This window comes from Ascaphus truei, chromosome 1 (genome assembly GCF_040206685.1).
Source record: "Ascaphus truei isolate aAscTru1 chromosome 1, aAscTru1.hap1, whole genome shotgun sequence".
In the NCBI taxonomy this organism is placed as follows: domain Eukaryota; kingdom Metazoa; phylum Chordata; class Amphibia; order Anura; family Ascaphidae; genus Ascaphus; species Ascaphus truei.
This window is the reverse complement of record NC_134483.1, coordinates 5,809,477-5,826,469: the sequence shown is the minus strand read 5'-3', so window position 1 is coordinate 5,826,469 and position 16,993 is coordinate 5,809,477.

The following is a 16,993-nucleotide window of genomic DNA, read 5'->3' as shown; positions in this document are numbered from 1 at the left end:
GGATGTGACAGAGCCCGGCACGGTTACACGCTATGTGCTGGGGATGTGACAGAGCCCGGCACGGTTACACGCTATGTGCTGGGGATGTGACAGAGCCCGGCACGGTTACACGCTATGTGCTGGGGATGTGACAGAGCCCGGCACGGTCACATGCTATGTGCTGGGGATGTTACAGAGCCCGGCACGGTTACACGCTATGTGCTGGGGATGTGACAGAGCCCGGCACCGTTACACGCTATGTGCTGGGGATGTGACAGAGCCCGGAACCGTTACACGCTATGTGCTGGGGATGTGACAGAGCCCGGCACCGTTACACGCTATGTGCTGGGGATGTGACAGAGCCCGGCACGGTTACACGCTATGTGCTGGGGATGTGACAGAGCCCGGCACAGTTACACGCTATGTGCTGGGGATGTGACAGAACCCGACACCGTTACACGCTATGTGCTGGGGATGTGACAGAGCCCGGCACGGTTACACGCTATGTGCTGGGGATGTGACAGAGCCCGGCACGGTTACACGCTATGTGCTGGGGATGTGACAGAGCCCGGCACGGTTACACGCTATGTGCTGGGGATGTGACAGAGCCCGGCACGGTTACACGCTATGTGCTGGGGATGTGACAGAGCCCGGCATGGTCACATGCTATGTGCTGGGGATATAACAGTGTCCGGCACCGTTACACGCTATGTGCTGGGGATGTGACAGAGCCCGGCACAGTTACACGCTATGTGCTGGGGATGTGACAGAGCCCGGCATGGTTACACACTATGTGCTGCGGATGTGACAGAACCCAACACGGTTACACGCTATGTGCTGGGGATGTGACAGTGTCCGGCACCGTTACACGCTATGTGCTGGGGATGTGACAGTGTCCGGCACTGTTACACGCTATGTGCTGGGGATGTGACAGAGCCCGGCACCGTTACGTGCTATGTGCTGGGGATGTGACAGAGCCGGGCACGGTTACACGCTATGTGCTGGGGATGTGACAGAGCCCGGCACGGTTACACGCTATGTGCTGGGGATGTAACAAAGCCCGGCACGGTTACACACTATGTGCTGGGGATGTGACAGTGTCTGGCACCGTTACACGCTATGTGCTGGAGATGTGACTGTGTCCGGCATGGTTACACGCTATGTGCTGGGGATGTGACTGTGTCCGGCACCGTTACACGCTATGTGCTCGGGATGTGACAAAGCCTGGCACCGTTACACGCTATGTGTTGGGAATATGACAGAGCCCGGCACCGTTACACGCTATGTGTTGGGAATATGACAGAGCCCGGCACCGTTACACGCTATGTGCTGGGGATGTGACAGAGCCCGGCACCATTACATGCTATATGCTGGAGATGTGACAGAGCCCGGCACGGTTACACGCTATGTGCTGGGGATGTGACAGAGCCCGGAACCGTTACATGCTATGTGCTGGGGATGTGACAGAGCCCGGCACTGTTACACGCTATGTGCTGGGGATGTGACAGAGCCCGGCACCGTTACACGCTATGTGCTGGGGATGTGACAGAGCCCGGCACCGTTACACACTATGTGCTGGGGATGTGACTGTGTCCGGCACCGTTACACGCTATGTGCTGGGGATGTGACAGTGTCCGGCACGGTTAAACGCTATGTGCTGGGGATGTGACAGAGCCCGGCACCGTTACACGCTATGTGCTGGGGATGTGACAGAGCCCGGCACGGTTACACGCTATGTGCTGGGGATGTGACAGAGCCGGGCACGGTTACACGCTATGTGCTGGGGATGTGACAGAGCCCGGCACGGTTACACGCTATGTGCTGGGGATGTGACAGAGCCCGGCACGGTCACATGCTATGTGCTGGGGATGTTACAGAGCCCGGCACGGTTACACGCTATGTGCTGGGGATGTGACAGAGCCCGGCACCGTTACACGCTATGTGCTGGGGATGTGACAGAGCCCGGAACCGTTACACGCTATGTGCTGGGGATGTGACAGAGCCCGGCACCGTTACACGCTATGTGCTGGGGATGTGACAGAGCCCGGCACGGTTACACGCTATGTGCTGGGGATGTGACAGAGCCCGGCACAGTTACACGCTATGTGCTGGGGATGTGACAGAACCCGACACCGTTACACGCTATGTGCTGGGGATGTGACAGTGTCCGGCACAGTTACACGCTATGTGCTGGGGATGTGACAGGGCCTGGCACAGTTACACGCTATGTGCTGGGGATGTGACAGAGCCCGGCACCGTTACACGCTATGTGCTGGGGATGTGACAGTGTCCGGCACAGTTACACGCTATGTGCTGGGGATGTGACAGAGCCCGGCACGGTTACACGCTATGTGCTGGGGATGTGACAGAGCCCGGCACCGTTACACGCAATGTGCTGGGGATGTGACAGAGCCCGGCACGATTACACGCTATGTGCTGGCGATATGACAGAGCCCGGTACCGTTACACGCTATGTGCTGGGGATGTGACTGAGCCCGGCACGATTACACGCTATGTGCTGGGGATGTGACAGTGTCCGGCACGGTTACACGCTATGTGCTGGGGATGTGACAGGGCCCGGCACGGTTACACGCTATGTGCTGGGGATGTGACTGAGCCTGGCACGGTTACACGCTATGTGCTGGGGATGTGACAGTGTCCGGCACCGTTACACGCTATGTGCTGGGGATATGACAGAGCCCGGCACGGTTATACGCTATGTGCTGGGGATGTGACAGTGCCCGGCACGGTTACACGCTATGTGCTGGGGATGTGACAGAGCCCGGCACGGTTACACGCTATGTGCTGGGGATGTGACAGAGCCCGGCACCGTTACACGCAATGTGCTGGGGATGTGACAGAGCCCGGCACGGTTACACGCTATGTGCTGGCGATATGATAGAGCCCGGCACCGTTACACGCTATGTGCTGGGGATGTGACTGAGCCCGGCACGATTACACGCTATGTGCTGGGGATGTGACAGTGTCCAGCACCGTTACACGCTATGTGCTGGGGACGTAACAGTGTCCGGCACCGTTACACGCTATGTGCTGGGGATGTGACAGAGCCCGGCACAGTTACACGCTATGTGCTGGGGATGTGACAGAGCCCGGCATGGTTACACACTATGTGCTGCGGATGTGACAGAACCCAACACGGTTACACGCTATGTGCTGGGGATGTGACAGTGTCCGGCACCGTTACACGCTATGTGCTGGGGATGTGACAGTGTCCGGCACTGTTACACGCTATGTGCTGGGGATGTGACAGAGCCCGGCACCGTTACGTGCTATGTGCTGGGGATGTGACAGAGCCGGGCACGGTTACACGCTATGTGCTGGGGATGTGACAGAGCCCGGCACGGTTACACGCTATGTGCTGGGGATGTAACAAAGCCCGGCACGGTTACACACTATGTGCTGGGGATGTGACAGTGTCTGGCACCGTTACACGCTATGTGCTGGAGATGTGACTGTGTCCGGCATGGTTACACGCTATGTGCTGGGGATGTGACTGTGTCCGGCACTGTTACACGCTATGTGCTGGGGATGTGACTGTGTCCGGCACGGTTACACGCTATGTGCTCGGGATGTGACAAAGCCTGGCACCGTTACACGCTATGTGTTGGGAATATGACAGAGCCCGGCACCGTTACACGCTATGTGTTGGGAATATGACAGAGCCCGGCACCGTTACACGCTATGTGCTGGGGATGTGACAGAGCCCGGCACCATTACATGCTATATGCTGGAGATGTGACAGAGCCCGGCACGGTTACACGCTATGTGCTGGGGATGTGACAGAGCCCGGAACCGTTACATGCTATGTGCTGGGGATGTGACAGAGCCCGGCACTGTTACACGCTATGTGCTGGGGATGTGACAGAGCCCGGCACCGTTACACGCTATGTGCTGGGGATGTGACAGAGCCCGGCACCGTTACACACTATGTGCTGGGGATGTGACTGTGTCCGGCACCGTTACACGCTATGTGCTGGGGATGTGACAGTGTCCGGCACGGTTAAACGCTATGTGCTGGGGATGTGACAGAGCCCGGCACCGTTACACGCTATGTGCTGGGGATGTGACAGAGCCCGGCACGGTTACACGCTATGTGCTGGGGATGTGACAGAGCCGGGCACGGTTACACGCTATGTGCTGGGGATGTGACAGAGCCCGGCACGGTTACACGCTATGTGCTGGGGATGTGACAGAGCCCGGCACGGTCACATGCTATGTGCTGGGGATGTTACAGAGCCCGGCACGGTTACACGCTATGTGCTGGGGATGTGACAGAGCCCGGCACCGTTACACGCTATGTGCTGGGGATGTGACAGAGCCCGGAACCGTTACACGCTATGTGCTGGGGATGTGACAGAGCCCGGCACCGTTACACGCTATGTGCTGGGGATGTGACAGAGCCCGGCACGGTTACACGCTATGTGCTGGGGATGTGACAGAGCCCGGCACAGTTACACGCTATGTGCTGGGGATGTGACAGAACCCGACACCGTTACACGCTATGTGCTGGGGATGTGACAGTGTCCGGCACAGTTACACGCTATGTGCTGGGGATGTGACAGGGCCTGGCACAGTTACACGCTATGTGCTGGGGATGTGACAGAGCCCGGCACCGTTACACGCTATGTGCTGGGGATGTGACAGTGTCCGGCACAGTTACACGCTATGTGCTGGGGATGTGACAGAGCCCGGCACGGTTACACGCTATGTGCTGGGGATGTGACAGAGCCCGGCACCGTTACACGCAATGTGCTGGGGATGTGACAGAGCCCGGCACGATTACACGCTATGTGCTGGCGATATGACAGAGCCCGGTACCGTTACACGCTATGTGCTGGGGATGTGACTGAGCCCGGCACGATTACACGCTATGTGCTGGGGATGTGACAGTGTCCGGCACGGTTACACGCTATGTGCTGGGGATGTGACAGGGCCCGGCACGGTTACACGCTATGTGCTGGGGATGTGACTGAGCCTGGCACGGTTACACGCTATGTGCTGGGGATGTGACAGTGTCCGGCACCGTTACACGCTATGTGCTGGGGATATGACAGAGCCCGGCACGGTTATACGCTATGTGCTGGGGATGTGACAGTGCCCGGCACGGTTACACGCTATGTGCTGGGGATGTGACAGAGCCCGGCACGGTTACACGCTATGTGCTGGGGATGTGACAGAGCCCGGCACCGTTACACGCAATGTGCTGGGGATGTGACAGAGCCCGGCACGGTTACACGCTATGTGCTGGCGATATGATAGAGCCCGGCACCGTTACACGCTATGTGCTGGGGATGTGACTGAGCCCGGCACGATTACACGCTATGTGCTGGGGATGTGACAGTGTCCAGCACCGTTACACGCTATGTGCTGGGGACGTAACAGAGCCCGGCATGGTTACACGCTATGTGCTGGGGATGTGACAGTGTCCGGCACCGTTACATGCTATGTGCTGGGGATGTGACAGAGCCCGGCACGGTTACACGCTATGTGCTGGTGATATGACAGAGCCCGGCACCGTTACACGCTATGTGCTGGGGATGTGACAGAGCCCGGCACCGTTACACACTATGTGCTGGGGATGTGACAGTGCCCGGCACGGGTACACGCTATGTGCTGGGGATGTGACAGTGTCCAGCACGGTTACACGCTATGTGCTGGGGATATGACAGAGCCCGGCACCGTTACACGCTATGTGCTGGGGATGTGACAGTGTCCGGCACGGTTACACGCTATGTGCTGCGGATGTGACAGAGCCCGGCACCGTTACACGCTATGTGCTGGGGATGTGACAGAGCCCGGCACGGTTAGACGCTATGTGCTGGGGATGTGACAGAGCCCGGCACAGTTACACGCTATGTGCTGGGGATGTGACAGAGCCCGGCACAGTTACACGCTATGTGCTGGGGATGTGACAGAGCCCGGCACCGTTACACGCTATGTGCTGGGGATGTGACAGAGCCCGGCACGGTTACATGCTATGTGCTGGGAATGTGACAGAGCCCGGCACGGTTACACGCTATGTGCTGGGGATGTGACAGAGAAGGCATGGTTACACGCTATGTGCTAGGGATGTGACAGAACCCGGCACCGTTACACGCTATGTGCTGGGGATGTGACAGAGCCCGGCACGGTTACACGCTATGTGCTGGGGATGTGACAGAGAAGGCATGGTTACACGCTATGTGCTAGGGATGTGACAGAACCCGGCACCGTTACACACTATGTGCTGGGGATGTGACAGAGCCCGGCACAGTTACACGCTATGTGCTGGGGATGTGACAGTGCCCGGCACGGTTACACGCTATGTGCTGGGGATGTGACAGAGAAGGCACGGTTACACGCTATGTGCTGGGGATATGACAGAGCCCGGCACGGTTACACGCTATGTGCTGGGGATATGACAGTGTCCGGCACGGTTACACGCTATGTGCTGGGGATATGACAGAGCCCGGCACCGTTACACGCTATGTGCTGGGGATGTGACAGTGTCCGGCACTGTTACACGCTATGTGCTGGGGATGTGACAGAGCCCGGCACGGTTACATGCTATGTGCTGGGGATGTGACAGAGCACGGCACGGTTACACGCTATGTGCTGGGAATGTGACAGTGCCCGGCACAGTTACATGCTAAGTGCTGGGAATGTGACAGAGAAGGCATGGTTACACACTATGTGCTAGGGATGTGATAGAACCCGGCACCGTTACACACTATGTGCTGGGGATGTGACAGAGCCCGGCACAGTTACACGCTATGTGCTGGGGATGTGACAGTGCCCGGCACGGTTACACGCTATGTGCTGGGGATATGACAGAGCCCGGCACGGTTACACGCTATGTGCTGGGGATATGACAGTGTCCGGCACGGTTACACGCTATGTGCTGGGGATATGACAGAGCCCGGCACCGTTACACGCTATGTGCTGGGGATGTGACAGTGTCCGGCACTGTTACACGCTATGTGCTGGGGATGTGACAGAGCCCGGCACGGTTACATGCTATGTGCTGGGGATGTGACAGAGCACGGCACGGTTACACGCTATGTGCTGGGAATGTGACAGTGCCCGGCACAGTTACATGCTAAGTGCTGGGAATGTGACAGAGAAGGCATGGTTACACACTATGTGCTAGGGATGTGATAGAACCCGGCACCGTTACACGCTATGTGCTGGGGATGTGACAGAGCCCGGCACCGTTACACGCTATGTGCTGGGGATGTGACAGAGCCCGGCACGGTTACACGCTATGTGCTGGGGATGTGACAGAGCCCGGCACAGTTACACGCTATGTGCTGGGGATGTGACAGAACCCGACACCGTTACACGCTATGTGCTGGGGATGTGACAGTGTCCGGCACAGTTACACGCTATGTGCTGGGGATGTGACAGGGCCTGGCACAGTTACACGCTATGTGCTGGGGATGTGACAGAGCCCGGCACCGTTACACGCTATGTGCTGGGGATGTGACAGTGTCCGGCACAGTTACACGCTATGTGCTGGGGATGTGACAGAGCCCGGCACGGTTACACGCTATGTGCTGGGGATGTGACAGAGCCCGGCACCGTTACACGCAATGTGCTGGGGATGTGACAGAGCCCGGCACGATTACACGCTATGTGCTGGCGATATGACAGAGCCCGGTACCGTTACACGCTATGTGCTGGGGATGTGACTGAGCCCGGCACGATTACACGCTATGTGCTGGGGATGTGACAGTGTCCGGCACGGTTACACGCTATGTGCTGGGGATGTGACAGGGCCCGGCACGGTTACACGCTATGTGCTGGGGATGTGACTGAGCCTGGCACGGTTACACGCTATGTGCTGGGGATGTGACAGTGTCCGGCACCGTTACACGCTATGTGCTGGGGATATGACAGAGCCCGGCACGGTTATACGCTATGTGCTGGGGATGTGACAGTGCCCGGCACGGTTACACGCTATGTGCTGGGGATGTGACAGAGCCCGGCACGGTTACACGCTATGTGCTGGGGATGTGACAGAGCCCGGCACCGTTACACGCAATGTGCTGGGGATGTGACAGAGCCCGGCACGGTTACACGCTATGTGCTGGCGATATGATAGAGCCCGGCACCGTTACACGCTATGTGCTGGGGATGTGACTGAGCCCGGCACGATTACACGCTATGTGCTGGGGATGTGACAGTGTCCAGCACCGTTACACGCTATGTGCTGGGGACGTAACAGAGCCCGGCATGGTTACACGCTATGTGCTGGGGATGTGACAGTGTCCGGCACCGTTACATGCTATGTGCTGGGGATGTGACAGAGCCCGGCACGGTTACACGCTATGTGCTGGTGATATGACAGAGCCCGGCACCGTTACACGCTATGTGCTGGGGATGTGACAGAGCCCGGCACCGTTACACACTATGTGCTGGGGATGTGACAGTGCCCGGCACGGGTACACGCTATGTGCTGGGGATGTGACAGTGTCCAGCACGGTTACACGCTATGTGCTGGGGATATGACAGAGCCCGGCACCGTTACACGCTATGTGCTGGGGATGTGACAGTGTCCGGCACGGTTACACGCTATGTGCTGCGGATGTGACAGAGCCCGGCACCGTTACACGCTATGTGCTGGGGATGTGACAGAGCCCGGCACGGTTAGACGCTATGTGCTGGGGATGTGACAGAGCCCGGCACAGTTACACGCTATGTGCTGGGGATGTGACAGAGCCCGGCACAGTTACACGCTATGTGCTGGGGATGTGACAGAGCCCGGCACCGTTACACGCTATGTGCTGGGGATGTGACAGAGCCCGGCACGGTTACATGCTATGTGCTGGGAATGTGACAGAGCCCGGCACGGTTACACGCTATGTGCTGGGGATGTGACAGAGAAGGCATGGTTACACGCTATGTGCTAGGGATGTGACAGAACCCGGCACCGTTACACGCTATGTGCTGGGGATGTGACAGAGCCCGGCACGGTTACACGCTATGTGCTGGGGATGTGACAGAGAAGGCATGGTTACACGCTATGTGCTAGGGATGTGACAGAACCCGGCACCGTTACACACTATGTGCTGGGGATGTGACAGAGCCCGGCACAGTTACACGCTATGTGCTGGGGATGTGACAGTGCCCGGCACGGTTACACGCTATGTGCTGGGGATGTGACAGAGAAGGCACGGTTACACGCTATGTGCTGGGGATATGACAGAGCCCGGCACGGTTACACGCTATGTGCTGGGGATATGACAGTGTCCGGCACGGTTACACGCTATGTGCTGGGGATATGACAGAGCCCGGCACCGTTACACGCTATGTGCTGGGGATGTGACAGTGTCCGGCACTGTTACACGCTATGTGCTGGGGATGTGACAGAGCCCGGCACGGTTACATGCTATGTGCTGGGGATGTGACAGAGCACGGCACGGTTACACGCTATGTGCTGGGAATGTGACAGTGCCCGGCACAGTTACATGCTAAGTGCTGGGAATGTGACAGAGAAGGCATGGTTACACACTATGTGCTAGGGATGTGATAGAACCCGGCACCGTTACACACTATGTGCTGGGGATGTGACAGAGCCCGGCACAGTTACACGCTATGTGCTGGGGATGTGACAGTGCCCGGCACGGTTACACGCTATGTGCTGGGGATGTGACAGAGAAGGCACGGTTACACGCTATGTGCTGGGGATATGACAGAGCCCGGCACGGTTACACGCTATGTGCTGGGGATATGACAGTGTCCGGCACGGTTACACGCTATGTGCTGGGGATATGACAGAGCCCGGCACCGTTACACGCTATGTGCTGGGGATGTGACAGTGTCCGGCACGGTTACACGCTATGTGCTGGGGATGTGACAGAGCCCGGCACGGTTACACGCTATGTGCTGGGGATGTGACAGAGCCCGGCACGGTTACACGCTATGTGCTGGGAATGTGACAGTGCCCGGCACGGTTACACGCTAAGTGCTGGGAATGTGACAGAGCCCGGCACAGTTACATGCTATGTGCTGGGGATGTGACACAGCCCGGAACTGTTACACGCTATGTGCTGGGGATGGGGCAGAGCCCGGCACAGTTACACGCTATGTGCTGGGGATGTGACACAGCCCGGAACTGTTACACGCTATGTGCTGGGGATGTGACAGAGCCCGGCACCGTTACATGCTATGTGCTGGGGATGTGACAGAGCCCGGCACGGTTACACGCTATGTGCTGGGGATGTGACAGAGCCCGGCACGGTTACACGCTATGTGCTGGGGATGTGACAGAGAAGGCATGGTTACACGCTATGTGCTAGGGATGTGACAGAACCCGGCACCGTTACACGCTATGTGCTGGGGATGTGACAGAGCCCGGCACGGTTACACGCTATGTGCTGGGAATGTGACAGTGCCCGGCACCATTACACGCTAAGTGCTGGGAATGTGACAGAGCCCGGCACGGTTACATGCTATGTGCTGGGAATGTGACAGAGCCCGGCACGGTTACACGTTATGTGCTGGGGATCTGACAGGTCCTGGCACCGTTACATGCTATGTGCTGGGGATGTGAATATGCCCGGCACGGTTACACACTATGTGCTGGGGATGTGACAGAGCCCGGCACGGTTACACGCTATGTGCTGGGGATATGACAGAGCCCGGCACCGTTACACGCTATGTGCTGGGGATGTGACAGAGCCCGGCACCGTTACACGCTATGTGCTGGGGATGTGACAGAACCCGGCACGGTTACACGCTGTGTGCTGGGGATGTGACAGAGCCCGGCACGGTTACACGCTATGTGCTGGGGATGTGACAGTGTACGGCACGGTTACACGCTATGTGCTGGGTTGTGACAGAGCTTGGCACCGTTACACGCTATGTGCTGGGGATGTGACAGTGTCCGGCACGGTTACACGCTATGTGCTGGGGATGTGACAGAGCCCGGCACCGTTACACGCTATGTGCTGGGGATGTGACAGAGCCCGGCTTAGTTACATGCTATGTGCTGGTGATGTGACAGAGCCCGGCATGGTTACACGCTATGTGCTGGGGATGTGACAGAGTATGGCACGGTTACACGCTATGTGCTGGGGATGTGACAGAGCCCGGCACGGTTACACGCTATGTGCTGGGGATGTGACAGTGTCCGGCACCGTTACACGCTATGTGCTGGGGATGTGACAGTGTCCGGCACGGTTACACGCTATGTGCTGGGGATGTGACAGAGCCCGGCACTGTTACCCGCTATGTGCTGGGGATGTGACAGAGCCCGGCATGGTTACACGCTGTGTGCTGGGGATGTGACAGAGCCCGGCACCGTTACACGCTATGTGCTGGGGATGTGACAGAGCCCGGCACGGTTACACGCTATGTGCTGGGGATGTGACAGAGCCCGGCACGGTTACACGCTGTGTGCTGTGTATGTAACAGTGTCCGACACAGTTATACGCTATGTGCTGGGGATGTGACAGTGTCCGGCACGGTTACACGCTATGTGCTGGGGATGTGACAGTGTCCGGCATGGTCACACGCTATGTGTTGGGGATGTGACAGAGCCCTGCACCGTTACACGCTATGTGCTGAGGATGTGACAGAGCCCGGCACCGTTACACGCTATGTGCTGGGGATGTGACAGAGCCCGGCACGGTTACACGCTATCTGCTGGGGATGTGACAGAGCCCGGCACGGTTACACGCTATGTGCTGGGGATTTGACAGAGCCCGGCACGGTTACACGCTATGTGCTGGGGATGTGACAGAGCCCGGCACGGTTACACGCTATGTGCTGGGGATGTGACAGAGCCCGGCACGGTTTCACGCTATGTGCTGGGGATGTGACAGATCCCGGCACGGTAACACGCTATGTGCTGGGGATGTGACAGAGCCCGGCACAGTTACACGCTATGTGCTGGGGATGTGACAGAGCCCGGCACGGTTACACGCTATGTGCTGGGGATGTGACAGTGTCCGGCACGGTTAGACGCTATGTGCTGGGGATGTGACAGTGTCCGGCACGGTTACACGCTATGTGCTGGGGATGTGACAGTGTCCGGCACCGTTACACGCTATGTGCTGGGGATGTGACAGTGTCCGGCACGGTTACACGCTATGTGCTGGGGATGTGACAGTGTCCGGCACGGTTACATGCTATGTGCTGGGGATGTGACAATGTCCGGCACAGTTACACGCTATGTGCTGGGGATGTGACAGTGTCTGGCAGTTACACGCTATGTGCTGGGGATGTGACAGAGCCCGGCACGGTTACACGCTGTGTGCTGGGAATGTGACAGAGCCCGGCACGGTTACACGCTATGTGCTGGGGATGTGACAGAGCCCGGCACCGTTACACGCTATGTGCTGGGGATGTGACAGAGCCCGGCACGGTTACACGCTATGTGCTGGGGATGTGACAGAGCCCAGCACGGTTACACGCTATGTGCTGGGGATGTGACAGAGCCCGGCACGGTTACACGCTATGTGCTGGGAATGTGACAGTGCCCGGCACGGTTACACGCTAAGTGCTGGGAATGTGACAGAGCCCGGCACAGTTACATGCTATGTGCTGGGGATGTGACACAGCCCGGAACTGTTACACGCTATGTGCTGGGGATGGGGCAGAGCCCGGCACAGTTACACGCTATGTGCTGGGGATGTGACACAGCCCGGAACTGTTACACGCTATGTGCTGGGGATGTGACAGAGCCCGGCACCGTTACATGCTATGTGCTGGGGATGTGACAGAGCCCGGCACGGTTACACGCTATGTGCTGGGGATGTGACAGAGCCCGGCACGGTTACACGCTATGTGCTGGGGATGTGACAGAGAAGGCATGGTTACACGCTATGTGCTAGGGATGTGACAGAACCCGGCACCGTTACACGCTATGTGCTGGGGATGTGACAGAGCCCGGCACGGTTACACGCTATGTGCTGGGAATGTGACAGTGCCCGGCACCATTACACGCTAAGTGCTGGGAATGTGACAGAGCCCGGCACGGTTACATGCTATGTGCTGGGAATGTGACAGAGCCCGGCACGGTTACACGTTATGTGCTGGGGATCTGACAGGTCCTGGCACCGTTACATGCTATGTGCTGGGGATGTGAATATGCCCGGCACGGTTACACACTATGTGCTGGGGATGTGACAGAGCCCGGCACGGTTACACGCTATGTGCTGGGGATATGACAGAGCCCGGCACCGTTACACGCTATGTGCTGGGGATGTGACAGAGCCCGGCACCGTTACACGCTATGTGCTGGGGATGTGACAGAACCCGGCACGGTTACACGCTGTGTGCTGGGGATGTGACAGAGCCCGGCACGGTTACACGCTATGTGCTGGGGATGTGACAGTGTACGGCACGGTTACACGCTATGTGCTGGGTTGTGACAGAGCTTGGCACCGTTACACGCTATGTGCTGGGGATGTGACAGTGTCCGGCACGGTTACACGCTATGTGCTGGGGATGTGACAGAGCCCGGCACCGTTACACGCTATGTGCTGGGGATGTGACAGAGCCCGGCTTAGTTACATGCTATGTGCTGGTGATGTGACAGAGCCCGGCATGGTTACACGCTATGTGCTGGGGATGTGACAGAGTATGGCACGGTTACACGCTATGTGCTGGGGATGTGACAGAGCCCGGCACGGTTACACGCTATGTGCTGGGGATGTGACAGTGTCCGGCACCGTTACACGCTATGTGCTGGGGATGTGACAGTGTCCGGCACGGTTACACGCTATGTGCTGGGGATGTGACAGAGCCCGGCACTGTTACCCGCTATGTGCTGGGGATGTGACAGAGCCCGGCATGGTTACACGCTGTGTGCTGGGGATGTGACAGAGCCCGGCACCGTTACACGCTATGTGCTGGGGATGTGACAGAGCCCGGCACGGTTACACGCTATGTGCTGGGGATGTGACAGAGCCCGGCACGGTTACACGCTGTGTGCTGTGTATGTAACAGTGTCCGACACAGTTATACGCTATGTGCTGGGGATGTGACAGTGTCCGGCACGGTTACACGCTATGTGCTGGGGATGTGACAGTGTCCGGCATGGTCACACGCTATGTGTTGGGGATGTGACAGAGCCCTGCACCGTTACACGCTATGTGCTGAGGATGTGACAGAGCCCGGCACCGTTACACGCTATGTGCTGGGGATGTGACAGAGCCCGGCACGGTTACACGCTATCTGCTGGGGATGTGACAGAGCCCGGCACGGTTACACGCTATGTGCTGGGGATTTGACAGAGCCCGGCACGGTTACACGCTATGTGCTGGGGATGTGACAGAGCCCGGCACGGTTACACGCTATGTGCTGGGGATGTGACAGAGCCCGGCACGGTTTCACGCTATGTGCTGGGGATGTGACAGATCCCGGCACGGTAACACGCTATGTGCTGGGGATGTGACAGAGCCCGGCACAGTTACACGCTATGTGCTGGGGATGTGACAGAGCCCGGCACGGTTACACGCTATGTGCTGGGGATGTGACAGTGTCCGGCACGGTTAGACGCTATGTGCTGGGGATGTGACAGTGTCCGGCACGGTTACACGCTATGTGCTGGGGATGTGACAGTGTCCGGCACCGTTACACGCTATGTGCTGGGGATGTGACAGTGTCCGGCACGGTTACACGCTATGTGCTGGGGATGTGACAGTGTCCGGCACGGTTACATGCTATGTGCTGGGGATGTGACAATGTCCGGCACAGTTACACGCTATGTGCTGGGGATGTGACAGTGTCTGGCAGTTACACGCTATGTGCTGGGGATGTGACAGAGCCCGGCACGGTTACACGCTGTGTGCTGGGAATGTGACAGAGCCCGGCACGGTTACACGCTATGTGCTGGGGATGTGACAGAGCCCGGCACCGTTACACGCTATGTGCTGGGGATGTGACAGAGCCCGGCACGGTTACACGCTATGTGCTGGGGATGTGACAGAGCCCAGCACGGTTACACGCTATGTGCTGGGGATGTGACAGTGTCCGACACAGTTACACGCTATGTGCTGGGGATGTGCTAGTGTCCGGCACAGTTACACGCTATGTGCTGGGGATGTGACAGAGCCCGGCACCGTTACACTCTATGTGCTGGGGATGTGACAGAGCCCGGCACGGTTACACGCTATGTGCTGGGGATGTGACAGTGTCCGGCACCATTACACGCTATGAGCTGGGGATGTGACAGAGCCCGGCACGGTTACACGCTATGTGCTGGGGATGTGACAGTGTCCGGCACGGTTACACGCTATGTGCTGGGGATGTGACAGTGTCCGACACGGTTACACGCTATGTGCTGGGGATGTGACAGTGTTCGGCACGGTTACACGCTATGTGCTGGGGATGTGACAGAGCCCGGCACCGTTACACGCTATGTGCTGGGGATGTGACAGTGTCCGGCACGGTTACACGCTATGTGCTGGGGATGTGACAGTGTCCGGCACGGTTACACGCTATGTGCTGGGGATGTGACAGTGTCCGGCACAGTTACACGCTATGTGCTGGGGATGTGACAGTGTCCGGCACGGTTACACGCTATGTGCTGGGGATGTGACAGTGTCCGGCACAGTTACATGCTATGTGCTGGGGATGTGAAAGAGCCCGGCACGGTTACACGCTATGTGCTGGGGATGTGACAGAGCCCGGCACAGTTACACGCTATGTGCTGGGGATGTGACAGAGCCCGGCACAGTTACACGCTATGTGCTGGGGATGTGACAGAGCCCGGCACTGTTACACGCTATGTGCTGGGGATGTGACAGTGTCCGGCACCGTTACACGCTATGTGCTGGGGATGTAACAGGGTCCGGCACCGTTACACGCTATGTGCTGGGGATGTGACAGAGCCCGGCACCGTTACACACTATGTGCTGGGGATGTGACAAAGCACGACATGGTTACACGCTATGTGCTGGGGATGTGACAGAGCCCGGCATGGTTACACGCTATGTGCTGGGGATGTGATAGAGCCCGGCACCGTTACACACTATTTGCTGGGGATGTGACAGTGTCCGGCACCGTTACACGCTATGTGCTGGGGATGTGACAGAGCCCGGCACAGTTACACGCTATGTGCTGGGGATGTGACAGAGTCCGGCACCGTTACACGCTATGTGCTGGGGATGTGACAGAGCCCGGCACGGTTACACGCTATGTGCTGGGGATGTGACAGAGCCCGGCACCGTTACACGCTATGTGCTGGGGATGTGACAGTGTCCGGCACGGTTACACGCTATGTGCTGGGGATGTGACAGAACCCGGCACGGTTACACGCTATGTGCTGGGGATGTGACAGAGCCCGGCACGGTTACACACTATGTGCTGGGGATGTGACAGTGTCAGGCACCGTTACACACTATGTGCTGGGGATGTGACAGAGCCCAGCATGGTTACACGCTATGTGCTGGTTATGTGACAGAGTATGGCACGGTTACACGCTATGTGCTGGGGATGTGACACAGCCCGGCACTGTTACACGCTATGTGCTGGGGATGTGACAGAGCCCGGCATGGTTACACGCTATGTGCTGGGGATGTGACAGAGCCCGGCACCGTTACACGCTTTGTGCTGGGGATGTGACAGTGTCCGACACAGTTATACGCTATGTGCTGGGGATGTGACAGTGTCCGGCACGGTTACACGCTATGTGCTGGGGATGTGACAGTGTCCGGCACCGTTACACGCTATGTGCTGGGGATGTGACAGTGTCCGGCACGGTTACACGCTATGTGCTGGGGATGTGACAGAGCCCGGCACGGTTACACGCTATGTGCTGGGGATTTGACAGTGTCCGGTACGGTTACACGCTATGTGCTGGGGATGTGACAGAGCCCGGCACGGTTACACGCTATGTGCTGGGGATGGGACAGTGTCTGGCACGGTTACACGCTATGTGCTGGGGATGTGACAGACCCCGGCACCGTTACACGCTATGTGCTGGGGATGTGACAGAGCCCGGCACGGTTACACGCTATGTGCTGGGGATGTGACAGAGCCCGGCACGGTTACACGCTATGTG